Below are 24,651 nucleotides of genomic sequence, written 5' to 3' on the forward strand. Positions count from 1 at the left end.
CCTGGGACAGTGGAAGGTGTCCCTGCCATGGCAGGGGGTTGAAATGAGACTCCTGTTAAGGTCCCCTCCACCTGAAACCATTCTGTAATTCTATTACTTTGTCTGAAAGTTAGAATGTTAATTAATAAAAAAAAAAGTCAGGGCAAAGAAACCTCTTTAATGTGCCTTTTACCGGAAAATGCTACTTACTTTAGAAATTTCATGTAATTTCGAACTTTTGTGTGTGACAGATACCTCCAGAATTATACCCCCAGCCCTAGGAAGGAAACTTGGTGATCTCTCCATGTCCCTGCTGTTACTCTCAGCACTAAAAGGTTATGATTCCTAATGTCACTGCACAAATGAGTGTTCATTGGATCAAAAAAGTTTGTTAGTCATGCTTCACTAACTTGCTTATTTTATAAAATTAATAACCAGCATGTCAGTTGCTGGAAACTTGGATCATCCTGGGTGTCCAGATCAGTCTGCTTCATGTGGTGGAGCAGAAGCTGTGAGAACTGCCAAATAAAGAGGAAAAAAAAAAAGGAAAAAAGAAACACTACAGTCACACACATTACTCATCAATCTGAAAAGTAACAAGATTTATACTATGAATTGTTTTTATTAAAGTAATTCTTTTGTGCAGCAAACTTAGTTAAAAGAAATTTTAGTGCACATTTCTAGTTAGTTGTGTTAAGACTAACTACAATGTTTTATGGAATGAGTTAATAAAACAGAGCTCAAACCTGAATAAATCTGAAAAATCTCAGGGCAGTGTTTGGATAAGTCCAAACAAACCTGAATATCTTGGTGTTTGTACAGTGTTTATGTTTGCTTTTACATTGCTTTTACTGCCTCAGAAAGCCATTAATGGAGAATAACAATGTGAAACCTGCTCTTCTCATGTGATTTTCATCATCTAGAGATTTAAATAAGTGGGATCTGCTCTTTTCATGCTATTCTGTCCCCATAAATTACTCCTGGAGGCATTAAAAGAGCTTGTGAAAAACACAGTAATAAATAGCCAGAGGACAAATACAAATGTTGCAAACTGCTCATGCTGCTGTGGCAGCAGCTCTGCTGTGAATTTATTGAGCAAAACTGATGAGGGATCTCCATACCTGTGTCAGCTCTGCTCTGTGAGGAGCTTCATTTCACACCACCAAAACCGATGCTAAAAATCCCTTTTTGTATGGGATGATTTTTAAACATTGAATTTTAAACATTTTAAACATTAAATTGTGATTTCTCAGGAGCTGACTGGGTTACTCTGGTTATTCCAGAGGAGCAGAGGGTTAAGGAAAATGAAGAGAGAAAGGAAATACCAACTGCAAAAGGATTTTGTAGCCCATGGCACCTGCGGCAGCTCCCTGCCCTGGGTGGAGCGTGCCTCTGGGCAGGGACAGCGAGGTTGTGTAACCCAGGAGAGCTCTGCCAGCTCCTTTCTCCTGACACATCCCAGACCACAAGCATGGCCCCTACATCTGAGGAGAGGAGCAGCAGGGCCATGTGTGAGTCATGGCCCTCATGACAGGGGAATTCCTCGCTGGCTGCTGGCAGCGGCCGCGCTGAGCGGTTTCCACTGCCCGAGCATTACGGAAAGAGCCCTTCTCAGCTGAGTGTGAGTTCTGATTGCTCACCTCCCTTCAAAATAGAAGATCCTGACATAGGTTTTTGTTGGGTTTTTTTATTATTATTATTATTAAACAGTTCTCATTGCTGTTCCTTTGAGAACTGGGAGAAGCCCAGGTTCACACAAGCCCCAGCGTGTCCTTCAAAGGCGACTGAGTCAAACTGCCTGTGCCCTTGATAAGAAAACAATGAGCAAAATATTAATCAGTGAAACTGCCAGATTGTCTGACTTTGTATGGCATTTAATTAACCCAAAGCCTGGGTTCATCTCTTAAAAGTCCCCTTGATCTGGCCACAGGTGTGTGTTCAGTGCTGGGAGCTGAGGTGGGCTAGCTCTGCCCGCTGCAGTCCCTGCGTCTGCATGGGAAACTCAGAGCTGCTGCTCCTTCTTACACAACTTGGTGGTCGGTCCTTTAGGTTAAAAAAGCTCAGGTTCTGGTCCTTTTTTCATAAGGCTGCGAAATGAGACAGACCTGTGTGTGAGGAAAGAACAGAGCTCCACTCTTCGCTCTGCTCTAAGTGGGAGAGACAGTAAAAGTACCTGGAAAATGAGGATACATTCCTGAGTGTCACTGTATTGAAAATAGCACATTTAATAACTTTTTTTTATTACAAAACGTAGATGCTACTGCAGTGGTATTTTAGAAATAGTTGGTGTTGTACCTGTAAAAAGGATTGCTTGAAACTTTCCAGGCTTCTTTATTTCCTTGTAACTCTGTCAAGCTCCAAATATTCACATTAAAATTTCCAGTGCTAGTATCAGCTCTGGTTGATTTATTTAGAACAATTTAAACTGAACACAAATGAAATTTTAAGGGAATTTGGAAGTTTGAGGCAAGACAGACATGAATCTCTCAATTCAGAATGAAATGAAATTATGAAATAACTGAATTTCCTGAATACTGGAAATTTGGAGATCTGCTTCTACATACTCCTTCAGCAGGGAATGTTATAAAATACAAGTGGTTCTGATTTACACAGGCACATGTATCCTCATTTCCTGAAACAGAAAGGCACGGTCAGAAGGCTGAACTGAAACCTATTGGCCAGATTTTGTTCACCTTTAATTTTAAACTGAAAACTTTAGTCATTTGAGCATAATATATCATGCCAGGTACTTCTGCCAGTCTTTGGAAAATTTTGACTGAATATAAGTCAGGTACAAGAGTATAAGTATACAGAAATTTATATTATTACACATATACAATAACAGTTTTATCCTATATATTATATTTATCATATATAAAATAAATTTATATTTTAGCTTAAAATTACAATTGTATATCAAGTTTATATTTGATGTATGTACATATGTGTAAGGGAGACTGTTCTCCTTGGAAAGCTTATTATTTAGAAATTGGTATCAGGAAATCATGAAATTAGGGTTTCCTGCAAAGTGTTTATTTTGCTTCTTTTTGTACCTGTGCTTGGTCTACTGTAATTACTCAACCATGTGCTATATTTAGCAGAGGACCCTGGTGTCACTCAATTCAGAAGGTGGAGCAGCTCAGGACATGAATCAGAGCTGGGGAAAGGAGGAGGAGGAGGAGGATGCCTGATGGACTTTGCCTGTATCTGCTGTGGAAGCAGGGAGAGCATAGTAAAAGGCAGATAATTGAAAAGAAAATGTGATATCTCATGGTTCAAGCATCTGAATCCTGCAAACTTTCATCCAGACTCAGAGAAGTCAATTTGAACTAAATTCTTCCCAACTGGCTATTAATTTTATTTTGCTTTCCCTGTTTCCATTTGCAGAGCACACTGCCAGTGCTATTTCTCCTGATATCTGATGCTGTACAATGTTAAACATTCTGAGAAATCAATTCCCAGACATCTCAGTTTGGGCACCCAACTCTAGCAGAATGTTTTGACCTGAATCTCTTTGTGTTTCAGTTTCCCATCTGTTAAGCAAGAATAATAATATCCTCTCGTCTTACAGGGTGTTGTTAGGAGAAACGAGGCTTGTGAAGCACTCATATGCCATACTGATAAGAGCCCTCGAAAAACTCACAAGGAAATTAGCAATTGTGTCTTCCAAGCAGGTTTGGAGTAGTATGTGGTAAATGGGGCCTCAAGCCACATGCTGAATAATGACACTGAAACAAAATATTGAATATCTGCTTATTAAGTGAACACTGTCCATCCTGAGGTAGAATCTGGTGGAAAACAAGACATGATCCTATATTTAAAGAATGACTCATAATGCAGATGAATAAGGGTTTATGGTTAACCTCAGTTCTAATATTTTGATCACTTGGTTTTGCAGATATAAGGGGTGCATATGCAAAAGGATACCTGTGCCTAAAGGGAAACAAAATCTGAGTTCAAAAATTCTTGTTGACCAGTGAAGTGTGCAGGATCTTCATTCTGGTCTCTGTAATGCTTCTTGGTGCCTGGTGGGTTTTGGAAAGACACTGCAGCTCTTCTGTTTGGGAAAGAGTTTTCAAGCAAATATTGAAGTGTAGCTTGTTGCCTCTCCTTTGCTTTTAAATGATGAGAAAAGCTTTACAGCTGGGAGAGCTGATAGTGGAAATAGTTTTGAGATTAGTGCTTGGATTCTTGTATGCACCTGGATGGGCTCCTGCAAAATTTGCACTGGGAACTACAGCACATTCTGTTATTAACACTTCTTCCTACAGCTTGTGGAAGAGGGAACTCCTATGTTCCATGGCAATCAAGTGCAGAGCTTTCACAGAGCTAGGTATCTTGTTAAAGATAGAAGAATATTTTGGCTCAAGAACAAAAGGATATTAATTGGCTATGAATAAATTCTGCCTGGAAAGTAAATGAAGGGGGTTTTAACCATCACAGCAATAGGATTGTTGAGTATCTTCCCATTGGGAAGAAACATGGAGCTTCCTTTCTTCCTCACAAGGTGTCTGGTAAAAATACAGAAGGGATTTGCAGATCTCTGTAAGGGCAAATAGGCCTTAAGACACTAAGAAATCTGTTTCTGGTCTCATATCTGGTATTTCTTGTTGCTAAAAGCAGTTCTGACAAGGTTGACATTTATTTTCTCCACACAGGAGAAACTGGCTCCTGCAGGGATGAAGGAATAAGTCTTATCTCCTCAATTTCATTAATGAGGACTCATGAGCAGAGTAAGGAATCAGAAGGGCATCTTTTCAAAGGAGACAGATCCTAGTTATGGAAGAGTAAAGTGCTGTGCCCCCTTGTGCCCCTCTACAAACCCTTCCCTGCCTTCTGAAGGATGGAGAGCCCCCATGGGAGAGGGATGGAGCATGGTGCAGTGCTGGATGCTGTCTGTACTCCAGTGTTTGCTCTCCTCTTGCTCATTCTCTGCTGTTTCCAAAGTAGGGTTGGGTTGGCTTTGCTGATAAAGGATCCTTCCCAGACACAAGGGAGAGAGGAACAATTCCAGGCCACTTTTCAAGTCACTGGGAGCAAAACAGCTGCCCCTGCACCTTGTGAGGGGTGTAAAGCATGTCTGATTGCTTAGCCATCAACAGGAGGCAGCTTAGGGCGAACCCTTCCTGCTGCTTTGCCACTATTAAGATCCAGAAACACCTTGAAGTTTCCTCACTGGCAATAATTTGCAGGATTAAATACTTCAAGCCACTCTAAAATTAGTTCCAGGAGGCATTTTTTGCTTTCATTTCAGAGCTCTCGTGAGCCTTTCTTACTCTGTAAGTCTGCAACAGCTAATTACCTGATGGTTTCTGTGCTCTAGATTTCAAATATCTGTCTTTTCCACTGCTCTAAACACCCAGGTGGGGTTACAACACAGAGCTTGTACCAGGAGTGTTTGCCAACAACTGTAACAAGTTCAGACAGCGTCGTGAGATGGGCAAATAAACCACTGCAAACAAAATTGACTTTGTCCACTGTGTCCATTCAAGATTCAAAGCAAACTTATTTTTGAGCTTTTAAAAACATCTCAGAGAACCTCTGGAAGTAATTCTTTTATGTCTTGAGCCCTCTCCATCTCTCTAATCCACAGCCTCCAGAATCACAGTACACACTTTCAGTTTTCAGTGCTGTGGTTTAAGTTTGCAAGGAATACTTAATATTTTATTTTGAGAACATCTGAACTGGATGCTGCTGCTGTTTGTCCTATGCAGGGATGTCACTATCAGAGTCAGAGGTAGAATAATTTTTGGAGAAGTGAGAAATCTTATCACAGCAGCAAAAGAAAAAGCACAGCTGGAAAAAAGCCCTCTGCACAAATCCACTGGCAGCAGAAGATAGAGATATCTTGAAGATATAGTTCACTCTGCTTGGTGTTTCTGGCCACTTTTTGGCCCATGCTGAATATGGCCATGCCATGATCCTTTCTATTTTCTTCCTACCCTTCCCTGGCCCCCTTGAGATGATTCACTCTCTATATACATGTGTCATGTACAAAAATCTTACTCTCCTGACCACAGCAGAAATCCAGAGGGGTTTGTTTCTTTACTTGTGATTTCAAAAGCCGATTTCTTTTCCACTTGGCACCATGCCCAAAAGAAACGATCTTCCTCTCTTACTTCTCCCAGCCATTAGTGCTGTTAGGATCTTTTACAACCTGTTTGCTCATTGCTTCCTGAGGCATCAAGTCAGGCCCAGCTTCATCCACCATTTCCCAGTCTTAATTTTTGAGTTTGGTGTTCATGATGTTAAACCCATGGCAATTCCAAACCTGTTTCATGCAGCCATTACCAGGAGCAGATATTTTCACTCTTTGAGCTATCAGTGAACAAACTGAAGTTGTTCCTTCATTTACTCTGAATAAAAGCTGTCCATCACCTTTAGGGAGACACTTGGTGAAGCTGCCCACCCCAGATACTCGGTATTTCTCTCATCAGCCATTTCTGGTTCAGCACAGCATCTCACTGCCTGCAGACAGGTTTTTTTAACCATAGTGGCCTAGTGTGAAACAAACTGTAAAAGCCAAGGCCCAGTAGCAGGGCTTGGCTGCTTCAATATGATTGTCAGTGTTTACACTTGGAAATGATGTTTGGAAACCAGGTTCTGAGAGCAAGACCCAGCTCCCTTTGAAGTCAACAGGAGTTTCAGCCTCCGCTTCCACAGCCCAGGGGTTTGGCTCTTTGTTCTTTTGTCTAGTGCAATTTGTGAGTAATTCCTATGATCCAAGTGATGGGCTGGATTTTCTAACATGTTTCCAGACTGTGCTCCTTCTGAGACCAGATTCCTGCACCGCCTCTCCCAAAATAAAATGCCGAAGGAGCATGGATGGAGGAAATCCATTCAAACTGAGTAAACAGCTCGTGAGGGTAGGCCAGCAGGATTCATTCATGCTCATTCAGCCCAGGCTGGCTGGTTTGATTCCAGTTGGAGCACTCTCTTCATTACAGGCCCCCTGGGGAATGTTAATCTGTACAGTATAAACATTTATAAACATCTACTAAATCATTACACTTCAGCTGCCCCATAAACACTCCCGAATGCTTTCCTTAGGCAGCATTGGTTGGGTAACGTGTGGCTTTTTGGAATGAGTTTACGGGTGTTTGGCGTTGGTAGAAATATGGGAAGAGGGCACGGGAGGTTAAATAACATTATTTAAGCTCCATGACTTTTTTAGGGTAAAGACAGAAGCTGTTTGTGATGAATTAAAGTGAACCTAGCTGGTAGATGCTGAGAACAAGCCCAGGTTGTAGAGGGGCTAAGACAGCCTTTCAGCTTTGCACACTGGATTTTAGTGATGCTATTGCCAGGAACATCCCAAAATGCACTTCTCACCAGTCCACTTGACATTTCCGGACCAGGCAATACATCATTATTCATCTGTGACTGCAACACAAGTGCCTCTGAAAGAACTGCCTGATGCAAGGGAAAAGTGTAGACATAACCTCAGAAAACTGAGCCAGAACTAACTTAAGCCCCAGAGCTGCAATCAGCTGGGCTGCAGGCCCAGGGCTCACTTGTATGTGTTTACAGGACACATAAGTACATATAAATATATATATATATATATATGAACTGGCAAAAATAAGTATGTTTGTGAACCAAAATGAGTGTGTATATATATATATATATTTGTGAAGTGAATAGGAATCACTTTCAAATGCACACGTAGCAAAGCAAGCTTTGAACTCTGTAAAGCTGAATTTCTCTATTCTTGCTTGTGACCTATTCCCTAACCTGAGGGTGCTGGTATGACTGAGCATTCCCAGGACTGGGGTCAGAGTGACTTTCCCCCACCTGTAGAAGTTGTATTGAATATAGAAATAATAAGTAAAAAGCAAACTAACTAACCAAGCCTTCCCATTCTCAAATGGGTAAAGGAAAATTCCCTCAGTTATTATTTTTGTTTGTTTGTCTGGAAAAGCTGGGAACTAATAGAGGTCTCATTAATTACTGTGAGGATTGTGTTCAAGTAATGTAACCTGAGCAGAAGTTAAACATGTTGTGTGTGAGAGAGTTGTGTTTACTGACAGCCTGATGAATAAGTAACAACTTGATTTCTAAAAAGCATCTTAGGGAAAATGATTTAATTGGCTATAATTATATATATCCTACACTTGAGTGAATACGCCTGTGATATGTTGTACAAATCACAGGTACATGGCTGGACACAATGGCTCATCTTCTTGAGCTGCTAACAAGAGCCTCCTTTTCCATCTCCTCCCTCCTGCATTCAGAGCACGCAGCCACTGCCTTCCAGCTACGACCACACCTATTTGTGAAATGAGAGCACAAAAAACAGAAGATTTTTTTCCCAAGTGGAACTGGGTGCACAGTGTGTCCTTTTCAGAGCCTCAGGGCCATGGGACAGTGGCTGTGACATCTCCAGACCATGGCACACTCTGCCCTGACCTGCTTGGACACCAGCATCAGCCCAAAAATATCTTGCAAGGAAATGGGACAAGGAAACTGGTTTTACTATTCAAATTTGCCACAACCACCGTAAAACATGAAGTCAAACCATACTCATCATTGGCTAAAGGTGAATTTTCCAAATCTGCTCTTCCAGCAAATCTCCCTGTGTGTGTGTGTTTGTATGTGTATATATATATATATATATTCAGTAGTAGAGGGTGATTTTCCCACAGCTTTTCTGTGGCATGTAATGAGGTGAGTAATTTAAAATCTGCATATGGTCAAGGTTTGAGCTCAAGGAAAGCATTACACATTATTAGTTTCAATTGGTCTTTTAACATCCATCTTAAAGGGTCAATAAATGAGATTGCCTAGAGGTAAAGCCGTTGTTATCATGGGTAGGGTTACAGTCACAGCTGGAGGGCACGGGCAGGGACAGGCTGTCTGTCTGCCTGTGTAGACTTCAGTCACTAGCTAGGGTTCTATTAATTTTATAGTGCCTTAAATTCATATTGTAATTATGAGGAATAAGCATAGAGAAAGAGAGATCTCCTTTTAATATGTTTTAAAAAATCTGGAGCCTATTACCCCACTTAATTCCAATTATATTACAGCTGAGCTTTTATCTTGATACACTGCAAATAAATTCAGGCCAAGGTAACTTGGATATACTTCCAGCTTAAAAACAGGAACGTGTGGGCAGTAGAGAGAAGGGAGTAGAGGAACAAGAGTGAAGCCTCAGAAGTGTCACATGAATTTTAGTTTTTCTTCTTTAAATACCTGGGCTGAAATTTGGTGACTTAATTCAAAAGCAAAAGTGAATTCAGTGGTCTCACACAAGCCCCTAGTGGAAATCATTTATCCACCTGGCAAGATCACCATATGTTTTACCATGATGAGGTTTTTGATGACAGAGTAAGGCTTGGAATATCCTTAGCTTAGAATATTCCTTAGCTAGGAATATCCTATCCTTATCCTTCCATCATAGGGAGATGGAAGCTTTTAAAAGTGATGGGTGATGTACATCATCTCACTGTCTAGGGTGAAATGTGATGCTATACAGCAATTGCATAGATGTGGGCAACCCAAAGCTGAAAGAGTGAAAGAATTTGCATATTGGCTTGATGAGTATTTACTGAAATGTTCTCAAGGTCTGAAACTGTGTTATGTGCATACTTCAGCTCTGGTTTAAGGGCACAACAAGGAAAGTTCACACAACAGGGTTAGTATAGAAGCTTTTCCATTGTGTTAAAAATAATCTGAAGAGAGGATGGCAAACATCCCTTTATAGGATAAGTCTTAGGATATCAAGAACTCAAGTGTTTTGCAAGCACAAGGCCAGGTGCTTCCAGGCAGTGCTTGTACTGCCCAGTGACCAAGACTTTCTGTGGCAGAGTCCCTGGGTCCTTACAGGGAACATTGGGCATTTAATATGACTGGTGTTATGTAAACTCCATCAGAGCCATTTAATATTGGCTGGGCACGATCTGCTGCAGCCTTTGTCTATATTTCTTCACAGCCCTGAGGTGTGTGATAGTGGTGGTGGCACTGTTGGTTTAGAGCACTGAACACCAGCTGCTTAAATCCAGTTTGTATCAGGCCTCTCAGTGAGGCTGTGAGAAGGTGAGAAGCTGCTCTGTGTGAATCTCACACTCTTCACTTCCAGCTCTGAGGAAGAGGAGGGGCTGTACTGCATCAATCTCAGGGCTGGGATGGGACATTTTCTGTTGGCTTGGAATGTCCTGAGAGCTGTCCCAGGGCAGCCACACAACCTCCAGGGAGAAATGTGTGCCCTTTTCAGCCACTTCTGCCCTCTGCTCCTCTTCCTAGATGTCTGGGTTTCCCTTGACTAACTTTATCCTTGTGAGAACACTTAAATCAGCATATCCTTCCCTTTTTCCTTAAATGTACCATTAAATGCTCACAGGAGGCTCTGTGTCATCCTGGGTGAGTATCTGGGCCCACATAGGTCATTCTTATGTTGCTCCCATCAAATTAAGGATACAGAACATGAAATTTTTATCCAAAAAACACAGTTTCCATTTTGTCAATGCTCCTGTCTCCAGTCTTGTCTGCAAAATGAAGTCTGGGAGTGCCTTTCACAAAAGATATTGGCCAAATGACTTCCAATAGCAAGTGGGCATGAGGGAAATTAAAGATGGTTCATGAACAGCCAGAAACTGGGAAGAGAGGCAAGGTCAGCTGAAGAGAGCCTTATAATTTAGTTCCTGCTGAGGAGACAGATAAGTTGCACATAGTCCTTAGGTTGACCTGGTGCATAAAAACAAATCATGCAGCCAGCTTTCGAGATAAGCATGGCTTCAGAGTTCCCTGGACAGTGTTTTCCAACACTAATGTACAGTCCAAGGCAGGGACTTCAACCAAACAAACAGATTTGGCTGTGGGAACAGTTCAGCTTCCTCCTTTCCTTGCACTGTAAGTTTGTGCAGAGGGAGAAGTTTAGCTTTAAAAGTTTAAAGCTATTAGTGTGATTTTGCTCAGTTTTTTGTGTCTGTATCTCAGATTTTAGCAAATACTGTGCAGTAAAACATGAGCATGACACTCTGTCTAATTTTACCTCTGCTTTTTTTATGCAAATGCTTTTCGAGGTGGTCAGAGCTGTGTTTGGTACTGTCATGTGGAAGGCACAAGTCTCTCAAAATCACTCCCTCATAGTCTAAACTCATCCCTATCACAAAATCTGTGCTGTGCTTAGCCTGAAGTAGGCAGAACTCTTACAGCAGGGAAGGGAATAGCTGCACAAACCTCTGCCTGCAAGAAAGCTCCTTTCTCATGGCTGCTGTGGTTGTGTTTTGGAGAGAGGGACAAAGGGAAAGCACTGAAAACAATGTTTTTTGCCTAAGTAATATAAACTCTTCAACTTTTTCCAAAAGTGTCAATTCAGAGCTATTCCTTAAGAAGGAATGAGTTGAGGATTTGATCCAAAGGCTAGTTGTCAGTAGCAGTCCTGCCCATTGGCTGCACTGGGGATTGGATTTGGCCCTAAATCCTACAGCTGTGCCCATTAAAAATTAAATAAAAAGCCTTGGCAAAGTATCCCAGGCACTGTAAACAAACACATTCCCAATATGAAGTTCATTTAATGGAGTTTTGCAGCACTGGTCTCCCAGGCAAGTGTATTAGTCTCTGTTTTCCCTCCCTGTCCTAATGGCCACAGCCAGAGGGGGGCTGGTTTGAACTGTGAAGGAGGCTGGTTTGTGTCCACATTGAGTGCAGAGGCATAAATTGGCATTCCATATCATCATAAAAAAACTTCCCAGCAATTATTAAAAGATTCTTATCTCTTGCTCCCTACATGGATAATGAGATCCCTCTCTGCTGGACTGAGACAGCCTGTCTCTCAGCTCACTTAATGAAATGGACCCAAGTTTGCAAATTAGCATAGCCCTGACTCCAAATGTAACCTCTTGTTGTCTAGTTGTACATCAAGGCCTCTGGCTTATGTCTTTTCTTATTAACACCCCGTAATCATGTCAATCCTCTTTAGTTTTCATTTCCTGTTTCCTTTTACAAATTCACTCTTGAGTTTTGAGCAAGATGTTGGATGCCTTTGGATGCACTGAGATTTTATTTTTGTCTCATTTTTAACATTATTGCAGTATAAGTTTGTCAGTGGGTCCTGGGGCAGATCAGGGAATCTGTTTTCTGTTCCATATTTTTGCTGGTTGGTTGCCATGTGATCTTAAAGCAGCTCCTTTTTGTATGTCTGTGCTCATTTCCCTTCCACTGTTTAGGGTTTTTATTTTAGACTGTAAAATCTCAGTGACAGATATTTTGTCTTGGCCTATATTTGGTCGGTGCCTTGTAGTGTGGTTTTTTGTTTCTGCGAGCTTGTCTGTGTAATAGACTATTAATAATCATAAAGAACAGTGATATTGGGCCCTAACAAACACAATATGCTAAAGGCTTTCTAAGAAGTCAAGAAGGATGAACCCTTTGAAACTCTTTTTTCTTTCTCTCTCCCCTGATGTGAAACTTCATTGTTGGACCTTGAGAGTAATAAATCAAAGCAGCTGAAAGAGGAGAATCATGATTTCTTTTGCCTATGTGTAGCTGACCCAAGCTCCCTTTGATAAGGCAGCGGCCTTCTACTTTATCCACTACCCTACTAATTATCCTTCACTTTCATGAGCACTAAAATCCACTCAGACATTAGAATAAAAAGAGAAACAGGGATGTGATTAGTTGTGTACAGATAAGAAGCAGCCCACAGTGTTAGCTGGGTAATAACATTTTCTAAGACTCCTTTTTTTTTTTCCCCTGGAATTCATTTCCTCTCACTTACATCCATAGCAGTAAAAAGTACTTACAGTTTGTAGCACAAAAGATAACTCTTAATGCAAAGCTTTAGTGTGTGTCTTTAAAAGATTTACTCCTTTATCAAGTATTAATTTAAGAAAGGGTGCCTTGTAGGTAAGGCAACGACATCAGTCGTAGTCTTTGGGGCAGCAGATTTATTAATTTAATAGGTTTATCCATTTTACAGCTTGGATAATCATATTTCACCAAACTGGTACACAAGGAGCCCTCAGCCCATCTGACAGCTTTATTCTTGTGTAAGTTAACAAGCACATTTTGTACTCATGACCTTGTGAATTGTGCAAGTGCGAGGAGCTAGAGAGGAATGACAGACAAATCCAAGGAACATGTCAGCATTTCAGTTTTCTTGAGTGAGATTTATAAAGGGAGCAGTGAGGAACCCCAGCTGAGAACTTAAACATTTGTTAATTTATTTGGTTTAAGAGAATATGTAGAATTAAAAAAATAAAAAATAAAAAATAAACTAATGGAATGTTAATTAAAAAAAAATAAGAACCTAATATATTTATCAAAGACAGCAGTTTAACAGTGGAATTGTTCCCCTGACTGTAGAAAAGTTGTTCTTGAGCTGGAACAACTGGAAAATAGTTGGATTTGGTTTGTCTAAGGTAAATTCCTTTGGTACATACTCGTGTTTACTCCTCATGTTTATCTGTGCTTGCTATGGCCAGTAAACTCCCTCTGTAAGTGTCTAAAATTCTTGAAACTGGCTGGGAATTAGAAGGTTAAGGCAAGAATGGAGCCAAGATTTTAAAAACACCTCGATAAAAATCATTTTATAGTTAAAACCCACAGGAATATGTGTTGTTTGAAAGCATTTCTTATTTGCTATATAAGAAAGACAGCAAGCATGCACTTCTTTACTGCTTTGCATTTCTTTTCCTATTGAAACTGTTGGGAGAAAAAGAAAGTATTTCCCTATTTGTTTAAAAGCTTCACTTAAAACTGCATTTTGTAAAAACTGTGTTTCAGTGTCTTGACAAAAAAGATGACTTATTCAGGAAGAAGATATTTCCTGGGCAAAATAATATCCAACTGAAAATTATCTTGTGTCAGAAGATTTAAGGTAAAAGTTGGGGCTAATCCTTTTAATGAAATCAAAAGCTGAGCTACTTACACTGTACTAACTGCAAACTCTTCAAATAAAAGAGAAAATACCTGGGACCTCATCATAAAATGGTCCATTTGGCAGCAGAGAAAGAACTGAAAGAATTGTGGACCTCAGGGATTTATTTTTCATTTATATTCAAACTCCTTTACACCATTCTTAACACATAAAGAAGAACATTTTGTGCAAATCAGAATTAGGCCGTGACGACAGAAATTTCAAAAGCTTTGAGTATTAGTTGAACATGACAGGGCAGTGCTGAGGTACAGTGTGCCTTAATTTATTCTCTTCTATATCCCTCACTTACATCTCACCCCTTTGTGGTAGCAGGTGATGCCTTTGAAGCTCCTCTTTGCAGGTGTCGAGGTCTGCGTGCCCAATTTGAACACAGAGCAGCCAAACTCGTGCTCTAAAAGTTTAGAAAACTTCATGTCCTCTTTCAGTCACTTGCACTTTCTGCTTTGTACACAGCAAGAGTGTTTGGGTTTAAAGTGTTGTAGGAGGATATTTGTGTTTACTGGAGAATTCCTTTTAAAAGGAAATGTTATTAATCATGTTGCATTTTGAGCTGTTGCATTTACAGCAATGTCTGAACTTTCACCAAAAAGTACACAAGTGCCACTCAGGGAAAACATTTCTCTGCCTGCTAAAAATTTAGTGCTGCTGCCTGCTGTGCAAAAGAAAGAAAATAAAAAAAAGATATTGTATGAACTTCTGTTTGGCCCTTTTTTAATTTGCAGGGCCTGAAAATCTAATTGTGTCGTGCCTTTAGCCGTGTTCCCTGCAGCTCTGGCAGGACTGCTCCGAGAGATTTATTTGGCTGTGTTTTTTTGGGAACCTGTGTTTATTTTCCCAGCTGGAAGTCTGCAAATTGAGGTGGCATTCCCAAGGTATTGTCATATAATTGAACCTCCCATTAATTTCTGACCATCTGAGGCACACAAAGAAGGTGGCCAGTTGTGCTAGAGGATGCCAAAGCACATCCTGCCTAAAAATGGCAAAAAAAGGAACTTGTTGTTAGAGGTGACACCATGGTCCCTGCAGGCTCTGGAGCTTTTGATCATTCCTTTTCTCCCACTCTGGAGCCTGGTGTTCACAGAACCTGCACAGCCACAGGGATGTGTTTTAGCTGGCTGTGGATGCGTTACCGGTTGGGATCCCTAATTATTATCAATTTGCAGATTGCCTGGAATGTCTTATTAAAATTCGTGTGGAATGATTGATCATAATCAAAAAATTAATCACCAATCAGCCCTGGCAATTAACATTAGCAAGTCTATTTGCATATATCTGGTAATTTATGCTGCTGCTGGAAGAAGGGACTTTTCCTGAATGTTATTGATTAGGGAAGAAGAGCCAGATGCTTTTTTCTCTGGGATATGAGCCTTTATTAATAGGACTACGTGCAAGGAACTGAAGTCTGCTCTGACATGGACATCTTCAAGTGTCTGAAAGATATTTCTTACATATTAAAAATGTTATATTTTGCTTTTAAAAAGCTTTGACTTTTGGCTTTTGTTTACTGTAGGTGCTTTAAATCCATTAGGATAAAAACATGCCATAATATCAGCCCCGACAATGAGATTTTCACTGCAAGAAGTTACTTAATAGATGTAGTTATTTAATATTATGAATAAGGAATTTGCAGGCTTGCAATTAATTTGATGAATTGTGGTATTTAAGCTATGAAGAACAGCATAACAAAGTCTTAGTAGTGGTTGACAATAATCTTCTCTGTTCAATCAGGGGATTTTTCTTAATAAATTTTTAATCTTTCTGCTTTTTTTTTCTTTTTTAAATTATATTTTTATTAATGTATTTGAGCTTTATTATCCAGTCATCAACACTGATTTTGTTTTCAAATTTGCTTGAAGTTGCTCCTGGGATAACACATCTGTTTGAGATGTTCTGGTCAGAGTTTCTGGTATTCATAATCTTTTTTGCACTGTAACCTGTGGTTTTGTTTCAACACCTTTATGAGTCTCTCATACCTGGTGCTGTAACTGCACGTGAAAATGTAGAGTCTGCTGTCATAAATTCAGATTAGTTTCTCATTGATAACTGCTTAAATATTAAGAGCAAATTAATTTAAGCCAATAGGCAAAGTGATAACAGTTTATCCTCTGGCCATTGCAGCCCTATTAGTGATAGCAGAATTAAATCTTTTCCAATAACCAAAGAAGGTCAACAATTTAAGTGACAAAATTATATTGAAAAGAAAGGGCAGCAAAACCAAGATTTTTTTTCTCTAGCATCTGAATTTAAAAGGTTGAACAATGCAAAAGATGTTTATTTTTAAAAATTTGCATTCTTTTTGAGTGATATTAATTCTTAGCAGTAGCTTTGTTGTAAGCTAGGAATCTTTCTAGTTCACAGAGGATTTTAAAATAGCCTCTTGTACTGAAACTCTAAAACTGCTGATTTTAAGACTAAAAGGTGCTCTCTAAAATACATAAGTAAGTGATGGGAAGCTCTATTCCTTACATATCCAGATTGGCTTGTTCTCTGATGTCAGCTTATCTCAGTCTTTCTTTTTTCTTATTTATCTGACTGTTTATACTAATCTGTTTTGCAAGCTTTAAATGCCTGTGTCCTTAATGTTATTAATATAGTTCTCTGGGTATCTTTATTTAATTATTCTCCCATTATTGATTTGAAATGGGAACAAATCAAACTCCAGCTCTGATACAATACTCAGACCCACAGTTACTCCTTATTCTTTCGGTGAGCATTAAGTGATCTGAGAAGAGCCTCTCCAAACCCCAACAGTATCCTGAGACCTTGGATTAACCAGTTTTCACATCTGGATTTCGCTGAAGTTGGTTGGTAACCATGAGATCTTGTCACTGCAAAGTTCAGGGGTTAATTGAAATCAGAGAAGCATAACCCATTCCATTGTCCCGTTAATTACGCCCGGCTCCTGCCTCCCTCCTGCAGCCTCCGGTCCCCACCGGCCGCAGGGGACAGCTGCCACCAGCTCCTGTCACCCAGCTGGGAGAGAGAACTGCAACGCCTGAGCCACTGGAGCCCATCAAAAATGCCTGTGAGAGGGGAAAGGGGCATGTGCAGGAGGGGAGGGAGCTGCTGACATCCCCATACATCATCCTGAGGCACAGCGCTGGCGGCTGGTGCTGAGCGCTGGCAGCGCTCCGGGATTTATGGCAGGTGTGCTCTGCTCAGTGCAGCTTTGCCTGGGGAAAATGGGGAGGCCTTGCCTGGGATCCTGGGAGAATGGCAGGGATTTCTGGCAGTGGTTTGCAAGGATGGTCTTTAGGCACCAGGAGTTCCTATTGCATTGGATGAGTAATGATTTATGGTTAAAATATATCAATTTCCCTTCTTCTTCACCAAAGTGATATGAAGAGTGGAATTTTTGCTAGTAACTATTAATTACCACATGCTGTGATGGTAACTATCTCCAGGGTTTCTGCAGCCAGCAGTTATGCACTATTTACCCAAGAGTAACCAGAGAAGCACAGTAGATTTCAGAACTGAAGGGACATTAAAATGTTAAAATAGATCTGAATCTTGTAAATCTATACTGACCTTGGGGAGAGAGTGGGGTGAAACCATTGCCTTCAGTGAGAGCTGGCTTGGCTGTGGAGAAAAAGAAGTCTTCCCACCTGGGGTAGTTTTGAAGTTTTGTGTGTAAGGAAAATAAATTTGAGACAGATTGGTTAGAGGTGGGTTACAGGTGTCCTAAAAACTGAGATAAACTAACTCAGATAAAGAATAACTAACTCAGGTAAAGATAGCTAACTCAGATAAAGAATCTAAAAATCTCACCTTGCATTTTTGTCTGTATTTACCTGGTCTAAACCCCAATTTTAATGGGGTTTAAGCATAGCCTGCTTTCTTCCCTTTTCTTCTCACAGCTGCACAAACCTAAGACAAATCCTTGTCTTTATTCCCTTAATTTAAACCAAATTCTCTTTAATCTGGCTTCAAGTGACTGTTCTCAATACTAGGGGTGGCAGTGTGAATATTACAGCTTGAAATGAGTGTCCCAGTCACAGTGAAGTGTATGAATCACCCAAATGCTTCTTTGGGGTAGTTCTCCAATCTCTTCTTACTCAGGCCCCAGAAATAACAATGTAGAAATTTCTTTTTCTTTTTTTTTTTCTGCAAACACATTAAAATGAAACATCTTTGTATCTTCTTTCAAAAAGGCAAAAGCAAACCCCAAACTGTTGATTTTTTTTAATGAAAACTGAAAATTTTTGAATTTCACAAATTTCCTTGATTTTAACACACAAATATTACTTTGAAATGTGACTTAGCTTCTGACAAGAAAATAAAAATTATCATTTCTATTCTGTATACACTTAGAGCTAATACTTCATAAAAGCTTCTCCTCTGATGGGGTGACAACATATATAGACTGTACACAACCACAAAAGGTTTTTCCTCTGTAATTTATGTGCCCCAGCCACACACTGAGCCCATACACTGCCGAGGAAGAGAAGGTAAATCAATCAAGGGTGATTTCCAGTGAACAGCCATATCACATCTACCACCCATTTGCTCTTGGCTGGCTGAGAAATGAAGCAATTTAAACCTATTGGGTCACACTGAAATGGGGGCCAAAATCTTATCAATGTGCTGCACACAACAGAGCCTCATTTCATCTTCATTTCCAGAGGTGCAGGGGCTGCAGCGTGTCCCCGCAGTCCATCAGTGTCTCTGGCGTTGCAGCCAACCCCTGGTGGAAAAAAACAACTCTTTGATGTGCAAGGGGAGGGTCTAGATTGGAACTTTTTTGATCTACAGAAAAGAATACAGAGGAAAACACAATTAGCGTTCAGTTATAGTGCAGATGTGAAGATAAGCCTGAGAAATCCAGTATTGGGGTGGAATACGAGATGAGAAAATAAATGTTCTCCATTCACTTGCTTAATGTTTCATATAATCTTGGAAGCGTTCCACTGGCTGACCCTCATGTTTTCAGATTATTTCCACATTTGTCTCCAAACCATACCCTCCTCAAATGGACCAAGCAGCTAGTTTCTTAGTTAAAATAATAAAAATAAAATGTAAGAGCACCCCAAGCGTGCTGGAGCTCCCCACAGCTCGTGCTCTGTGCAGAGGAGAGCACCTGGAAAGGCTCAGACCCCGTCCCCAGCCCGCAGGCAGGAGTAACACACTGCATGTGTTCACCACTGGGTTTTCCTGTTCCTTGTTGCTTCATATTAAAAATGAAATTCCATACGGACTTCCCAATGGTTGCTTGGAAATTGGATGTCTGGCACCCCGGAGGGATGCACTGGAATTCTGCACCTGATTGCATTTCTCCCTTCTCCCCCACAGGAGGAGTCAAAGGTTATGGTCCAGAGGAGAAGGAGCTCGTCAGCAGCAGGTTCTCCTCAAGCTGAGGGAGCTTCTTCCCTTTAATAGTGTGGGTAGGCTCTGTGTGGATGTAAATGGATTTAGGAATCTGATCCAGAATGAACTGACATGAACAAGAAAGTCGAGGCTGACCCCAAAATAAATTGTTCTCATCTTAAACATTGGCAAGAGGTGTAAAACAAAGCAAGCAAAAATAAAGAGGCAGTTCAGAGCTAGGCACAAATCTTCATCCAAATCTCTTTTGTTTTTTAACCTGCTTAAGGAAGAATAAAAGGGCTTCTCTAAACTATAACACTTCTAAACAGCTTTTTGAAACCTTCAGAAATAATAATATTTCAGTATCTATTGCCATGTTGTTCTCTCCATGTTACCCTTCTCCCAAGAAGCTGGGTTTGTCTGTGCCAGGGTCACACAGGATGGTTGATAGCAAAATCTCTCACCTGAATCTTCCCAAACCCTTCCCAGTGCCCTGGGATGCTCGGCCCTGTGATGCCTGCAGGGATGGGAACACAGGAACGGGCAGGGAGACCCAGTGTCAGCATCTGCTGTTGAACCTGGGCTGCTGGAGTGTGGCTCTGCACATTATTTCAATAAATCTCCTCTCTCCAATTCAGTTAGGGAGACAGAAATCTGTCCTTACACCTGGGTGTTGTTGTGTGAAACAATGACAAACAGTTAACAGCTTTCCAATAATTCCAAATATTTAGAAATCATGAATCAGTTTTCCAAATCTCAGAGGAATTGATTTTTTTTTTTTAAATAAACCTATTTCAGGTTATGTCTAATTTCTGCCTTCTCAATTCTTTTGAGTGCAGTTGGTTTACTTGTGAAGTAGTTCAACAAAAATACTTGGGTTTGAAGCTTGCTTTTAAAAATGACACTCAGCTTCTGACATATTCCTGCCTTCTAGATCTGAGCTTTAACAGCAAGACCAAACATTCCTGGTATATTTATACGTGCTAATAAATGCAAACTCCTTGCCAAAACCATATCCCCCACAATATGCAGAGAGCATCAGAAGTGAAAAGTAAATTAAATCTGTGACTGTTTCCTAGTTCTGTACTAGAGGTTGCACAAATTTAAAGCAAGTGTGGGGTTATAGCCAAGTTTTATTGCACGAGTTTCATTTACAGTAACATTGCTGTTGTCAGCTAGCCAGTAACCTCTATTCTAGCCATCAAATATCATCATTAAAGGTTCAAGATAAATAAGAAATATTTAATATAATAATAATTTTAAATTGTCTTCTGCTTTTCAGTAGGGTTTACCTTACATTTTTCCCTCTACATTTTGTTTTCATCATTTATTTGAATGGTGACAGCTAAAACTTTGAAAATGAAAGTTGAGATTCATAACAATCACCGAATGCCTGAGGCCAAGGTGGTAATGAAAGCATCAGTCATCTCGAGGCCTGTAATATATTCACAGGAATTAACAAAATCACTTGAGCTGGCCATGAAGGAGAGTTTGTCTTGTCGTCAGGTCGCTCTGCCTGTATCTGATTTTATTTTAAGACTGTCGCTGCATTCTCAGGGTGTTTAAAGACTGATAGACTTTCTATAGATTTTCTTTTTATAATATGTTCTTTATAATATATAGTCAGGGTTGTTTGCAAGCAGACAGGCCCAACCCAGCTCTAGCTTGGTGTTATTAAAACATGAACAGTCTTTATCTTGGAGCTGGTCCTCACCTGGCCAAAGGATTCCCCAAATCCAAAAGGATTCTGTCCCGTGCTGCACGCTGGCACGTCTGTGTCCCACTGCCCAGCACTGCCCACTGTGTCCCACCTGCAGCAAGGGCTCAGTCCTCAGTGCAGCACATTGCTCCAGCTCTGGTGAGGGCAACTCTTAAATTCCCTTGACTTCAGCTGCAGCTGGAAAACTTTCCAGACACTGAAGATTTCACTGCTTTTTCTGTATGAGAAGTCCTCAGAGTTTGATGGAGTTTGCCTGCTCCAAGGACCTGAGCCAGTGTTTTTAGGAAGGGTTTTTGAAAAGATTATATTCTAATTGTTAGCCTTAATTGACATAATATTGCAAAAATCCGTGTGGCTTATTGGCCTGACAGAGCAAACAGCTTTTTGGAGGTTTCTCAATATGAAATATTTCAGCCCTTGTATTGTTCTTTTACACAGAATGCATGGAGAAAATAAGCAATAAAATACCAGATGGATTTCCTTTGAAATGTAATTACTACTCAGGTGCAGTCTCCACCTTTCTTAGTCAAAGATTTCCATCATTTTAAGAGTATTCTTTTAAGTTATAGTATCAGCATCTCCTGACCTGAGCTATGAGATAGTGCACCACACTGGGGAAAAAGGAGAGGCTTCACCTCTCAATTGGCTTTTATCCCTGACTTTTTGTCCTGAGAATGGGAGTTGAGATAAAAACTGGTGCCCACCTGGGCAAGGATTTTCAGTGGGGGACACACCAGGCCTGGGGAGCTGCACTGAAATTCATTTCTCTTCACAGAAAGCCAAGCAAGAACATTTTTCCCTCTCCTCTTTTCCTTGCAAAGAAGCAGACCAATAAAATAATAATAATAATAAAAAAAGGCATAACCAGTCTCCCTTCCCATTCTGACATGCTGAGTGCCAAAACTCAGATCAAGTCTGTAAGGCAAGGTGAGAATGCAGTGAAAACAGGGGCTTTATTTGAAGGGCAGAGCTGTGAAGTTTTTAACTCTCCCCGTGCTGCTGGATGTGCCTCTCCAGGCTGCACACAGCTGCTGGAGGCTGCCAGGGCGCTGGGTGGTGGGTGAGGAAAGGGGAAATGGGAGTTTTGCTATGCACAATATTTCCCATAAGAAATAAAGCAACAGAGTCTCACCTCACTGCCTGTTTTTCCACATGTATTGAGAGGGGAATGTATTTATATAACCCTATTAAAAGGGAACACTCAGTAGCGAGCTCGGTCTTTAAATAGCTACTGTTCTGCATATTCCCGTCTCCAAACTCCTCAATTTCAACTCACACCCACTTACATTCTTTTGACATATTCCTCAGGTTTGGGGTTTTTTGTGACGTTGGGGTCAAATCCAAAACTTATTGAAAGCAGTGGAAAGACACTCAGTGAATTCAGTGGAATTTGGATAATACTCTTAGAGCTCAGATACCATGGTGATAAATGCAATAAATTACACAGACAAAGGTGGCCCGTTTTGGGCTAGCTCTGCTTCTACAGAAACAAATTAAACTGTTGCTATTGACTGCCACAGGAATTGGTTCTGCCCCTCCCTCGGTGGCATTTAAGCAGCTCTCAAAACAGTTTGCAAACAGGGGAATATCTTTATCTGCCATTTACAGAATGGGATAAACTGAGACGCAGAGCCACAGCCGAACCTGGAAGTAAGGCAGTGCAAAAGAGCTGGAATTAGACCCAGATACCAATCCCTGGACCACCCAGTGGAAAAAGAGTCTATTAGCTGCTAGCAGGCTCACAGGCTTTCCTGGTGCTCCCAGATCCCAGTGGTGCCAACAGGAGTGGAGAGGGCAACCAGCATCGTCCCGTAAATCGCTGGCTGTTAATGAACTGCGCAGCCCTGCAGAAGCCGTTTGTTTTTGCCACCAAGATGCATTATTTCATCCTTCCCCCCACCTCACTGGTCAGATTTTCCCTTTGACTCCTGTTATTTTGGTTCCATTAGCAAGTACATTCTTGGGTTTTTTTCCCCTGTATCCCTCCAGCCACCTTATTTTGCCTTTTTTTTTTTTCCCTTCTTTCCCTTAAAATCTTTTTTTTTTCCCTCATTCAGTGCACTAAGTGGATTTACGACCCATTTAGGCAGCTTACAGTGGCATTGCTTTTACAGTTCAGAGGCAGAAGGGCCATAAAAAGATTTACAGTTACAGCAAAAGTCTGTTGCATGGAAGTTGGAGATCCAAATTAGACAAAGGGAATGAGGCTGTGTGAGTGGCCAGTAAAAGAAGCTTGGAAATAAAAACAAATGAAACTGCTCTTAGAGGAGGAGATTGGGGTGGGGGCAGAGAAGGAGGAGGAAAAGGTGCCTGTTAACTTCACGTTACTATTGCAACAGCTCTGTTACTTCTGTTATATAAAGCCCTTTTTCCTCCTTTTTTCCTCTCTCGATGTTGTTGTTGGACAGATTTCCTTTGCAAACACAAATCTCAAGCTGAAGAGCAGCAGCTTCACACAGTAGTTGAGATTCCAAGGCAGATATTCCCAGGATGTTGGCAGCTGGTTTTGCTGCTGCTGGGACTCCAGGACACAAACACCAGAGAAAAGCCAAGTGGCTGAAGGAGCAGGACTGGTCAGAGTGGAGACCTTCAGGTTGTGTTGTATGAGGATAGTCAGGCATTTAATAGAAACTGGAGACAGGGAAATAGGTTTGATCCTCTCCCACACTAGACTTTTCCTGCTGAGTTCAAAAGAAACAGAAGAAACCAGATCCATAACAAGTTGAGGTAAAAGGGATACTTTTGGCACTAAAGGAACAGGTCTGGGCACAGAGTGAGCCCATTGCTGGAGTCTGCAGAAGGTTGGGGGCTACACCCACACATCCCCACACACCTGGGGGATCCCAAAAAGGACACTTTGCTCTCCTTTTCTGAGCACAGCTCTGACAGAATGGACCATGGGCTGAGTCCCACAGAGATGGGGCAGGTGAGCCATGGGCCAGGTGCTGTGCAGGCTGTGCCATGGCACTGCCCTGGAGCTGATGGGCCTTTCTTGTTGTGTGATACAGCTACAGGGCTGGGAACTGGCTAGAATGCTGCTGGAGCCAGGTGGTCAGCACTTATCCACTGAGATCCCCTCCATTGGAGCTCTTGACATTGTTTGGTTCCTTGAACCCTGGTTTTTGGTGCCTTGCCTATTTATTCCCTGTGGGCTCACAGCCCTCCAGTAAAATTAGTGTTAGTGGTGGTGGAGATGCCACTGGGATCCTCTGGATGGAAAAATACTCTATAAAGATAGAGCTTTAATCCATGTTCTTTGTTCCCACACATTCTCACACGGATGTTAACGCTCAAGTTTCTGGATTTCTGTAAGAGGAGAAATTAAATCATAATGCTTTCCCTAAACCCTTCTAGACCTTGTTGCTCCTCCTTCAGAAGAAAAATCTCCTTATTAGAAGAATGACCATGTTTTAGAGAGTTTTGTCTAGGACTTCTTCTTTCTAGAAGAAAAAGAAGCAGCAAGAGAGAAACTTCAGCCTAAATCAGAAACAACATATCACTCAGACAGACCCCTGTTAAACTCTACCAGCTAACTGGCATTTGCCAGCTGGACATTTCCTCCCCCTTTTCCCCTGCCCAGCTGAACGAATCCATGAGTGCAGCTGGAGCCTCTCAGGGGTGCTGGTGCTGGTTTTGTTTCCTGCACGTTCAGAGTGCTGGGTGCAGGTCCCTGTGAGCTGTGCTGCGGGCTCACAGCGCCGGGCTCGCTGCTGTCCGTGTGTCCCGAGAGCCCAGCTGGGCTGGCACGAGTGATGGATCTCAGGGGATG

This window comes from Parus major, chromosome 20, assembly GCF_001522545.3.
Source record: "Parus major isolate Abel chromosome 20, Parus_major1.1, whole genome shotgun sequence".
Lineage (NCBI taxonomy): Eukaryota > Metazoa > Chordata > Aves > Passeriformes > Paridae > Parus > Parus major.